The sequence below is a fragment of the Scleropages formosus genome, chromosome 11, assembly GCF_900964775.1.
Source record: "Scleropages formosus chromosome 11, fSclFor1.1, whole genome shotgun sequence".
NCBI classification, from domain to species: Eukaryota; Metazoa; Chordata; class Actinopteri; order Osteoglossiformes; family Osteoglossidae; genus Scleropages; species Scleropages formosus.
In genome coordinates this window covers 28,130,847-28,142,911 of record NC_041816.1, presented here as the reverse complement: position 1 = coordinate 28,142,911, position 12,065 = coordinate 28,130,847, and positions in this window count along the sequence as shown.

Genomic DNA, 12,065 nt, shown 5'->3' with positions numbered 1-12,065 from the left:
TGGGGCTCTGTCACTGGTTTGGGTTCATTGTCATCATTGTCATCATCGTCATCATCTTCTCCTTTGGCCCCAACTGGGGCATAGCCCACCGATAAAAGCTCTTTAGGCATCCTGTTCCTGAGCCAGTCTCTCCAGGGTCTTTGGACTATTTCGTCCTCCACTGGTTGATGTTTTGTTTGCTGCCAAAGCTGTTTGTTGCTAATGGTTTCGGACCAGCAATGCCGGAAAATCCTTCTGAGGTAAGTGTTGATGAACGTCTAGATTCTCCTCATGGTTGCGGCAGTGGTTCTCCAGGTCTCCGCTCCATAAAGTAGGACAGGCTTCACGATCATGTTGAAGACCCTGATCTTAGTGTTGATGTTCAGGTCAGTTGATCTCCAGATGTTCTTCGGTTGGAGGAAAGCTACCCTCGCCTTGCCGATCTGTACTCTAATGTCAGCCTCCATGCCACCTTTCATATCTACAATACTGTCAAGTTCTCCACTTATTCTAGCGCTCTTGTTTGGATTATTTTGTATATTTGCGGTGGGAGGTGTGTGATGCAGTTTCCCCTGTGTTTTCTGTGTGTGTGTGTCCAATAGTTGTAAATAAAGTGTTTGATAAAGGTTGCCGTGGTGCCTGATTAGTCTCGGGAATCTGATCTTTAAACAGTGCTTAACTGAGCATCAGCTACTCTGCCCCCTGGTGGTGGCGTGACATTTACTTTTAAAGAGCCATTCAGTTTCTGTCTTCATTGGAACAGCTATATTTTCATAGCTTTCTGATGTCTCAGTGTATCCTCTGTTCACAGCCTTTTCTGTTCAGCTTCACTCCTTCAGCCACACAAGAATCTGAAGCTGATGTCTTATTTCCCATGACACTTTGTAAAGACGGACACTTTCATGTCACTTCCGCTGATTGTAGCATCAAAATGCTGAAATTGTTCAATATGTCATCCATTCTCTTGCTTCATCAATATGCCTGAAGGTGGTCATTTTTGGATAGTGTGATGGAAAATTTACATCAAAAAATGAGAAAAAATTATAGAGCCCTTTACTCACAGCGGCAGGTCCAACACAACTACGTTTTGTCTTGTTTCTTATTTTTAATTTGATAGGTTTCTATTCAGGTTTTGTTTTCTACAATAGTTTGTTCATTGTCAATTTGTTGACTCTCAACATTTGCTTTATTTTATTTTGCTGCAGGTCTCTGGTCTGGGTGGCATGGTGGGGAGCACTGGTGTCACTGGGATACGTGATTTGATATGGGTTTGATCCCAGCTCCGTCTGTGTGGGGTGTGTATCTTCTCCGTCTATTCATGAGGGTTTCCTCCAGGTCCAAAGGCATGTGTTTCAGGTCAACTGGTGACTGTAAATGACCCATAGTGTGTGTTTTGTTGCTTTACATTCAGTGTAGTGTATTTAGCAGTGTAAGTCAGCTGATGACTAAACAATTGTCTCTTTAGAAAAAGCTTTTACTGAAAAATTAATGTAAAGTTCAACTGAAGTATTATGATAAAACATTGAAGTGCTGGAGTACTAAATTTGATTCAAATGTCCCTATATGCAGTCTCATCATTGTTGTAATTAAACCAGTGACTTTCATATAATTTGTGAATTTCACAATGGTGTTTGTTGTATGAGGGGGGTGCGGTGGCGCAGTAGGTTGGACCACAGTCCTGCTCTCCGGTGGGTCTGGGGTTCAAGTCCCGCGGGGGGTGCCTTGTGATGGACTGGCGTCCCATCCTGGGTGTGTCCCCTCCCCCTCTGGCCTTACGCCCTGTGTTACCGGGTAGGCTCCGGTTCCCCGCGACCCCGTATGGGACAAGCGGTTCTGAAAATGGATGGATGGATGAAACTTTTTAATGTTATGAATCACGAGCAGGTGGACAGTGGTTCACCTACGACACCAACATTAGACACTAACATTGGCTTAAGTATGAGGTCTATAACTAGTGAACTGCACCTCACTGAATGCTGTATAACTTAGAAATCTAAATGATATTCCATTGCTAAAGTTGACACTGATATTCTGGTTAGAAAGAACACAGAACTCGTTCCCTAGTTTGTGAACAGTTAGAAAATTAATTCACACCCACAGTGACACGCGTTTGTAGACTAGATAACAACATGTGCAAAGTGTAGATTAACGTTGTCAATATAACTTTTACATTATACTAAATTTTAGGTTATACTATTCAGCTTTAATATAAAACCTAAGAAAATGTGCAAACTGCTCAAAAGTTACATTCAGTAGTAAATTACAGTAAGAGGCAAGAAACTCACAGAATTAATAGTACTTATTTTAACATTATCATAGGTTAACATTTGTCATAACACTATCCTGGGTACACCCAGGTACAGCCTTCATAGTAAACATAAATAGATAAGTCACCATAACGAAATCATTAACCTCCAAAAATATGTGCTGCGATTACTGACCTTCATGCTCAGTAACTTAGGAAGCACAAACAAATAAAATACACACACACACACACCTTCAGAACCACTTGTCCCATACGGGGTCGCGGGGGAACCGGAGCCCAACCCGGCAACACAGGGCGTAAGGCCAGAGGGGGAGGGGACACACCCAGGACGGGACACCAGTCCGCTGCAAGGCACCCCAAGCGGGACTCGAACCCCAGACCCACCAGAGAGCAGGACTGTGGTCCAACCCACTGCGCCACCACACCCCCTTACAAGTAAAATACTGATCAACATAACAATTTACATTGATTAACAGATATTCCTTATCCTTCTGGAATTTAGCTTTACAAGTACAGATTAAGTTGCGTTTACCACAGGTTCACTCGTAAACTGACATTTTTACTATTTTACCACTACCATGTTGTCACGCCCGCCGCTTCATCAGCGTCACCTGCAGATCATCAGGGGAACACAGAAAAACAAGGACGTCCCGAAAGCTCTTCCATGTGGAACCTTTTCCCAGAGAAACGGCAGCTCTCCGGGCTTTAGACTACGATTCTGCATACTCCTTTTTGATGACATTTGCTCCTCACATGGCCCTTGTCTGTCCTTTGACTACTCTTTTGCCTAACCCCTTTGAGCACTGCACTTGAGTCCCTCGCTCTTTCCCATCCAGCAACATGACAATTTACCTGTAACTGAGTTATGCATTGAGCGAGTGTGACTTTGTTCATAGTTCTTTTCAAATGTTGAACTTATGATTACGGGTGTTGCTGCTGCCTCACAGCATCTGACATGTGGGTTCAGATGTAGCTTAAGTTTGTGTGGAGTTTTTCTATGTCCCCCATGTGGGTGTGAGAGAAAGAGAATGAGACAGTGTTGCAAACACCAACATGCACACTGTGTGCCAGAATTACAGTACTAACACTGAGAGGCAGGAAACATCGGCACCAACCACTCCCTTACAGACCTCTCTGTCACACTGCGATTGTGTCCAGATATGGAAGATCTCAGTGGAAAACTCAGATGTATAAAGCTGTAGGGGATGAGGGGTTAAGCTCTCAAAGTTCTTATGACCAAGACCGGTTTTTCACTCCTGGAACATTATTGGTATCAGTTAAAATTAAGGAAACCAAGTCCAAGAGACAGACTGGTGCAGATAGTTGTGCTGCTTATGAGTCTATACACTGATGTGACACATGCATACCACCAACAGCAGACCCTGAGAAGATCTATAAATGGTGCAGAGCACCACAAGAAACTCCCAGAAGAAAGAAGACACTGAAGGAGCTCAAAGGACTAAAAGGGGCAGATGGGCTCCATTCCCTGGACAGAATGCAAATGCATTTACTACAACAAACAGGGTAAAACACCACCTAGTGACAGCGCTGACTGAAGACCTCTGTGAGAATGAACTAAATCTTTAAGGACAGAAAGTTGATTTTTGGTGGCTCCAGACTTATGAATAAAAACTGTGAACACTGTAAAACAAAGTCTCCACATGTCATCACTGTGTCTCCAGAGAAGCAGAATTAAAATATTAAATAAATCATCAAACCCAAAAGCTGTGAACGTTCTTGGTTCAGTCCTGCTGCTGTGGTGTACTCTTGACCAAGACACCGTGATCTGGGAAGTGCACTTACTCTGAACACTTACTCCAAACGGTTGGAGTAAAAAGTTTAATGAAGCTAATAAGATTCTTACGATCTTTAAATTCTAAAGTTCTCAGTTAAAAATGGGTGTGTTTAAATTGATAAGGAAAGATTGTCTCACTGATTTAATGATATCGCTATCATATCTGGGGATTTCATTAAATAAAGGAAAAGGGTTCTGTATGGCAGAATGTTCTGTCACACACAAAGGATGAGGGGAGACAAGAGGTTGGAACCAATTGTTTGTAGGATTTATTGAAGAGAATCAGGGAGGTGGCTGTTTGGAGAAGGTGGTGAAGAAGAGCCGTAGTTGAAGTCTTGGTCTGGGTCGAAACCGAGTTCTGGTTCCGTGAGGTGAATCTAAAATCCAGGTGAAATTCAGTGTAGACCAGATTCGGTGGAACAGGAGCAAACACAGGTTAAACAGTTATCTATGCAAGATTCTGTCAGTGATGGAGCTTCTTTTATGCCTCCCCTTGATTTCTTGTAGCTATGCTTGTCTGATCTACTGGGGTGTGGCAAAAACTTTGAACCGGGAGACAAAAAAATTTACAGTCCTAATCCTAATTTTAATATGCAGTTATGTCTTATATTGTATTCTGTTCCTTTCGGACTTTGAAATAGTATAAACAATCTGGTTCTTTTCATAATGCCATTAAACCCTGTCATTTCTATTGTGTTTATCTCCCCTCGATATCAAAGAAAACTGTGGACTTTAAGCTCTCTATTCAGGGAGAACTAGCTTTACTAAGTTTTACAAAAGAATTTTAGAGTTGGAGGAAAAAAAACCCATTGATAAGAATGAGCTTTCAGTCAAGAAGCCAGAAACCCCATGTTTAAGATTTCAACTGAAGTGCCTTCAAAACATTCTGACTGCGAGAGACATTCTGTGCAGGACAAACTGTCCAGAATCTGCACTGCCCATTTTGTTATGTAAAGGGACATGTAACTTGCATTATAAAGGTTGTTAAAAGGTTGCAATTATGATTTCATAGTAATTGCACTAAACTTGAAGTTGAGTAGGAAGAAAAATGTTACCCTGTTTGTGGACAGAAAAGCCACTGGGAGACTGTCCACCTGACTGGGCACTGTGTTGGTCCTCATCATTGAGCTGAGTGCAGGGGAGGGGTTCACATCTCCTACATCTACATCTGTGTCAGCAGTCCTACACTGACATGGGGCGGGTAGAGGACCTCAACATCATCAGGCATCACTAATGTACTGAGTGGATGGATGATGAGGAATGACGCGAAGGACAATTTGACTGTGGTCTCACTTGAAATTCATGTGGACTCTGTAAGGGGTAACTGACACTGCCTGGTACTAGAAAACAACAAAATAAATAATGTTGGCAAGACTCTTCTCTTCTTACCACAAACCTGTTGTGTTACAGAATCATTTGCTGGGGAGGATTCTTTCAGACAGAATCAGTGCAGTTAATTATCTTACACAACAATATTATGGGGCACTGAAAGGTGTACAGTGGTTCTACCCACAATGCCTTGTGTCAGGTATCTCTGGTTTTAAACAAAGTTAATGCATTTTCTTTGGTTTCTCAATCTATTTAAAATGTTAGATGATTAATTCCCAGTTGTTTCCTGGTGTTTGAGAGTATTACTGCACTGTCTGGTGGTATTCTATCAGGAAGAGGTGGAGGCTGAATGCCACAGCAAGTGCCAAACACAGAGGTGCTACTGAAATACTTCAGCAAGCCTTGCAGTCCTTCAACATCAGGTGTATTCTTCATCAGACAGTCCATCCCTTCGGCCACATCGTCTATAGGTAGAAAAGGCAGACAGACATCTAACATTCTACAAAAGCATTTCACTCGATCATCACTGCTGAATGCAATAGTCAGTCCTAAACTTTGCACCTTTCTCCATGTACAGCCCGAGATGAAACGTGCGCTCCCAGAACTGTAGAAACAGCATTGATCATTGCAAGTTCTAAATTGCTCATCACATTGGTGGAATCTGCAGTGGATCCCAGATGATCACATTTATCCAAGATTGCCCTGAGCAGTTCTTCATAGACTGACTGTAACCCCATAGCCAGAAAAGTGTACACACTTGTTGCAGCAGATAGCCCAAGGGGAGCTTGGATGATGTGTAATTGCTGGAACAGTCTTGGAGTTGTTGCAAAAGTCCTATCCATAAACCATGTGGTACTGTGAGCTATATGTGTAAGTGCCTGGTTGGTTGCTAACACTATAATTCTCTCTGTTGACTTAGGTCCATTGTCATAAATGAGGAAATCCTGGTATTCTGGAGCTCCTGTACTTTTCCATTCACCATCAATATGCTCCAATTCTCGCAGTGATGTTGGGTCTTTTGGCAGTGCTCCTTTCTGTAGATGTCTAACATTATGCTTCAGGAGTCAAGTCTACTGCTGCCACAACGAACTTCGAGTTGCTGCTGACAAATGGCATTTCACAGAAAGTAGTTGCTTTACCTCCAAATCTGTAATGGCGTAATCTTCGCAAGAAAATCCATTCCTTTGTGAACATTCCCAATGTATATGTCTATTTTTTGAACTCTTCTTAATGTATAAGAAGCCTTCTGTACACAATTCAGGGCCTCCTTTATTGTTCTTGATGATCTCCATGGTGGTACCCTCCCTGTCAAGCTTTGGATGCTCCAGATGGTTGCCTAGCACATATAAAATACTACTCAAACCACCACAGTGTGTACCAAGCTCCTCAATCTTCGCTTCAGTCTGAACAACTCCTGTGTTGGACTCTTTCTCCATGATATACTTTGTTAAACAGCCAACGTGTTCAGATACTTGAACAACATGTTGAGCTTAATCAACCAATCCCGTACTGACTGCAGCCTCAGCTGATGATTTGCCTTTAATACTGCAGAGTCTATTCACCTCTAACTTTGGGTTTAGATGTGCATCGAGTGCACTGTGTCCCCCGCACAGCTGCTGACAAGTGACTTTGGTCAGTTCTAGACCAGAAACGCCTCCCATTGCAACGCAGTCCTGCTCTTCGCTCTCCGATTTCATTTCGTCCAACTTCAGGGTAAGCAAAGAATCCTCTGCTGCTGAGTGGAGAGATGCCATCTGAGAAATTCAAACAGTGGTTGGTATGAGGTGTGTAAGAAATTTGCATCATCCAACATAATAAAAAAGACAGGAGTAAGGTTCACTCGTGGTGTCCTTTACTTGGGTTGAAGGGAGAGTCCCACACTCGCAACAGAGATCAGGGAGTCTTGCCGAAAAACAAACACTCATAATTTTTAACAAACTTCATGCATGTTCAACGTGTCACTTGTTCATGGTATACATTTCATCGGCTACTAGGTTGTTTACTTGGTTTCTACAGGTTCATTGCTCACTGCTACAAAACTTTTCAAAACAGAATGTTCCTCACCCACTAAATAGCAAGCATTTCCATATCAACTAGACTACAACTTCTTTGCATCTAGTTACCATCAGCAACATATTTAGTAGAAACACCGTGTTTTCAATTACCTGCACGTGGAAAATTAAACACAATGAGGCGTATAAGAGCATACAATCATACATTTCTGTGTCAAAACGACACTGTGAGTAAATTACCACATTCGGGCATCTTTATTACACTAAATGTTCAGTTCCTTCATTAACACGTGACTGTAATGCTCGAGTTTTTGATGACCAACGAAGCAAACAAATGAGCCAACTAGTGACAAAGAGTATTTAGGAACATGCTTTGATACAGTAAGTGATATAAAAAGAGTAGAATTTATAGCCCTGAATAATTACAAAAAAATCTTTCAAAAGTCCTGCAGAAATCAGATCCCCCAGAGCTGCTATATTCACCACCTGCAACATGTACCGTCACTAGTGTAAGAGTCACAGGAATTTTACAGCACTATAAGGTGAAGTTCACTGTGAAATTCCCCTTATGTTTACTTTACTTGTTGCCATCGCATGTAAGGGAGCCACATTCAGTTACTTTAAAAAAAAAAAGTATCACTAAGGCCTAAAAAGGAGCAAATATTTAAAGTTACTGTTTTAAAAAATGTGTTATTGCACTGAGACCAGTAGGAAAATGTGTATTTATTTCATCACACTCACAAACCCCATAAGTCAGAGCGACTACAGCACAGGAAACCGCGTGGCTGATAAATTGGAATAGGCTAGGTGTGTGTTTATCACCAGATGAGAATTAAAACCGAACAAAAACACCCAAATATTATAATATACAGAAAGTATATCTTCACTTTGTTCCAACTTCCTATCGTGTTCACCAGGAAACAACTGATTTTCCAATGACTTACATATATTCATTTAGCAGACGCTTTTATCCAAAGCAATGTACATCTCAGCAAAAGTACAATTTATGCATTACATTAAGAGGAGACATAGCTGCAGACATGAAAGTCTCAAGCAAACCTAGTTTGTTCCCTACCACTTGCTGCACCGAGGTTCATCGTTCGAGTAGGTGCATAAAACAGAGGATAGACAAATCCCGATACCCTCCCACCAATATTGTTTTTTTTTTTTTTTTTAATAAGTATCATAAGATACACAAATGAGCAGTACAACACCAGAATAATGGCTGAATAAAGGTTGTATCTGGGGATGCTTCTGGAGTTATGATGCGAGGACAGTTACGCCATAGATGAGCTGGAGAGATCTTGGGCGAAGTGGATCTGGAAAAGGTAGGTTTTCAGACTCTTTCAGTCCCGGGCAGGTTAATGGGGAGAATTTATCAGTGATCGCTTTGACTTTGTCTCTGAAAAACAAAGCAAAGTCTTCAGCAGTGAGAGAAGAAGGAGGAGGAGGTGGAGGGAGACACAGAAGGGATGAGAGTCTGTGTGGTTTTTGAATGCAGGCTGTATTTTGTTGTGGAAGGAGGAGGATTCAGTTGAAGAGACAGCAGACTGAAAAGCAGCTCAGAGTGACTGGTAAGCATCCAGGTCCCATGGAGTTTTGGATTTACACCATCTTCGCTCTGCAGCCTGCAGTTTGGTCCTGTTAGCACGTAACGTATCAGACAGCCATGGGGTAGCAATGGGGCATGCTGGTCTAGAAGGCAGAGGACAGAGAGTCAAGGGTGGAAGACAGAGCAGAGAGGAAAGTGTTAGTGGCATCATCTGTAGATAGATCTGAGAATTGTGGAGCAGAAAGGAGAGCGACCAGAGTAGCAGAGGCAAAGCAAGAAGTTGAGAGAGATTTTAAGTTGCGGCAAAAGGTGACAACGGGTGCAGGAAGAGATGAAGAGTTAGTGGTGAGGGAGGGTTGAAAGAAAATGAAGAAGTGGTCAGAAACATGCAGCGGAGTGACAGAGAGGGCAGGACAGCCACAGTTGCAGGAAAATAGAAAGTCAAGACAGTTGCCCGCTTTGTGAGTAGCAGGAGACTGGGACAGGGAGAGGTCAAAGGACTGTAGGAGCAGCAGAAGGCCGCTTGCATGAATGTCATCGACATGCAGGTTGAAGTCACCCACGAGAATCAGTGGAGAGTTGTCCCCAGGCAGAGGGCTCAACAAAATGTCAAGGTCATCCAGGAAGTGGCCAAGAGAGCAACAAAGGACAACCACAACAAGAGTGATAGGGGCAGTGATAGAGACAGCATGCCATTCAAAGGAAGACAGATCATGCAGGTGAAGAGAGAGAACAGAATATTCCCACCGGGGAGAGATAAGCAGGCCTGTGCCTCCACCTCTGCCAGAGGAATGAGAAGCGTGAGAGGAGTAGTAGTTAATGGTAAGCGCTACAGGTGTGGCTGAGTTGTCTGGGGTGACCAGGTTTCAGTTAGAGGTGAGAGATGGGAGGCACAGGCTGGTATGAAGTCAGCTTTTCTCACAGCAGACTGGCAGTTCCAGAGTCCCATAGAGAAAGTGAAGCAAGATGGAAGGTTTGACAGGTGAGGATAAACCAGGCTGCAGCAGCGAGAGGGCCCAGTCTCTGGCAGCAGCGAAATCGCATGGCTCGCTTAGCGTAGAAGACTTTGATGGATGACATGTTGGATGCACGTTCCCCCCTTGAGAACAACTGTAACGGTGGCCTTCCTTGGTAAACTCCCTTGTCTTTGCATCGGGTGCAAACAGAAGGGAGTCTACCAACGGGCCCGAGTCTTCACACCAAGAGGCTGCCATAACCGCTGCCGCTACGTGTCACCAGCTGCTATTTACACTGGGCTACTGCCTATCAGCTGACTTCCTAATCGAAACCGAAACTACACCAACAATGGCGACCAAAACGAACAACCAACCAGACGCGATTAATCGAACTCACGGACGGAGTCACGCCCAGAGTCCCGCTATGGGACAGAAATGATCCTGAGAAAGTCGTCTTAACAAACCACTAAATACTACTTAACAAACAAAATTACAGTGTCACGCAACGCTACACAAACAACCGATTATCATTATGATACCTATCAACTTGCACAGCTACACGACACGAATGCGCGACGGGAAAAGAGGTAGCAAACAACTACAATTACCAGAAACACCACGAACAGCAACGACGCGCCTTTACCGCAAAATAAGGCACAATGAACAGGGTCGACGGCTTCAACGCAATTTAAGAAATCGGGGCGGAGATTCCTAATCGAAACTACACCAACAATGATTACAATGAATGGCGACCAAAACAAACAACCAACCAGACGCGACTAAACGGAGTCACGCCCACTCCCGCTACAGGACACAGAAATAATCCTCCTCGGGTCTCCAACTAACTAAATGTTACTAGGAGGCTGCACACGAAGTGGAAAATGGTGCAAAAAGGGTTTTACAATATTATGAAACACACTTTCTGTGCGCGAGCGCGGTCTCAACTTCCTGTTTCTTCCTCGGCGGATTTTACAGGAAACCACAAAAACATAGTTTCACTAACAGTCTGTGTTGTTTGGCGCCACCGTGTGGCCTGGAGTGGAACTGTCTCCCGGGACAGCGACTGTATTTTGTTGCCCTTTTTACTGTCTCCCACAGCAAGCATAATAAAAGTGGAACATTTTTCTTTGAATTATGGTAATTTCCATTGGTTTTACTCAGTATACATCCAATAGAATATACTGTATATATATATATATATTTTTTTTTTTTTTTCTGAACCGCTTGTCCCATTCGAGGTATACATATATATATATTGTACTGTTCTGTGAGATATTTCTAGATTTGTTTTGGGTTTCTGCCACCTAGTGGTCATTTTGGAGAATAACGTTATTCTTCACGTTTTTTCTTACTGTTACGTCATTGGATGGCTGGGCCACGTGACACAAGCATAGCTATAGTTTAAGGAGGAGGAAGTGTCTTCAGTCGATTTGTGCCATGCGATGCGGTCTGCTTGAGGCTGTAGTGCCTTGGAAAGCATCCCTTGTAAGTTGCCTTTACGGTTTTAGTAAATTATAGTAGCCTGAATGTAATATTTACGTTATGTTAATAGTGTAGACATTATTTAGGTGTATTTATGGATATTTGTATTTAAAGATATGTAATTAACGTTTAGTATTACTTTTGTATTGTTTTAGTTTTACAAAAAAGACTACTTTCATGAGAAGGATCAAGGAAGATAATACAATAGTAAGGTGATCAGGAATCGTCGATTCGGATACAACATGCAAATATATTGAACAGGCTTGTTAATGTTCATATTGGAAATTACTGAATTTTGCATGACGTGATTCTCTTTTATTTCCACATGTTGGAACTTTAAAACATAGCTGCTGTTAAACAATATTTATTTAAAAAGCAACGCAATGTACAAAACAAAAGGCATGTTTCGATGGAGATATTCCAAACCCCGAATGGGAATTAAATCAGAATATAACACCATGACCTGAACACACACACACACACATTTTCAGAACCGCTCGTCCCTTACGGGGTCACGGGGAACCGGAGCCTACCCGGCAACACAGGGCGTAAGGCCGGAGGGGGAAGGGGACACACCCAGGACAGGACGCCAGTCCGCCGCAAGGCACCCCAAGCAGGACTTGAACCCCAGACCCACCGAAGAGCAGGACTGCGATCCAACCCACTGCGCCACCGCACCCCCGATGACCTGAAC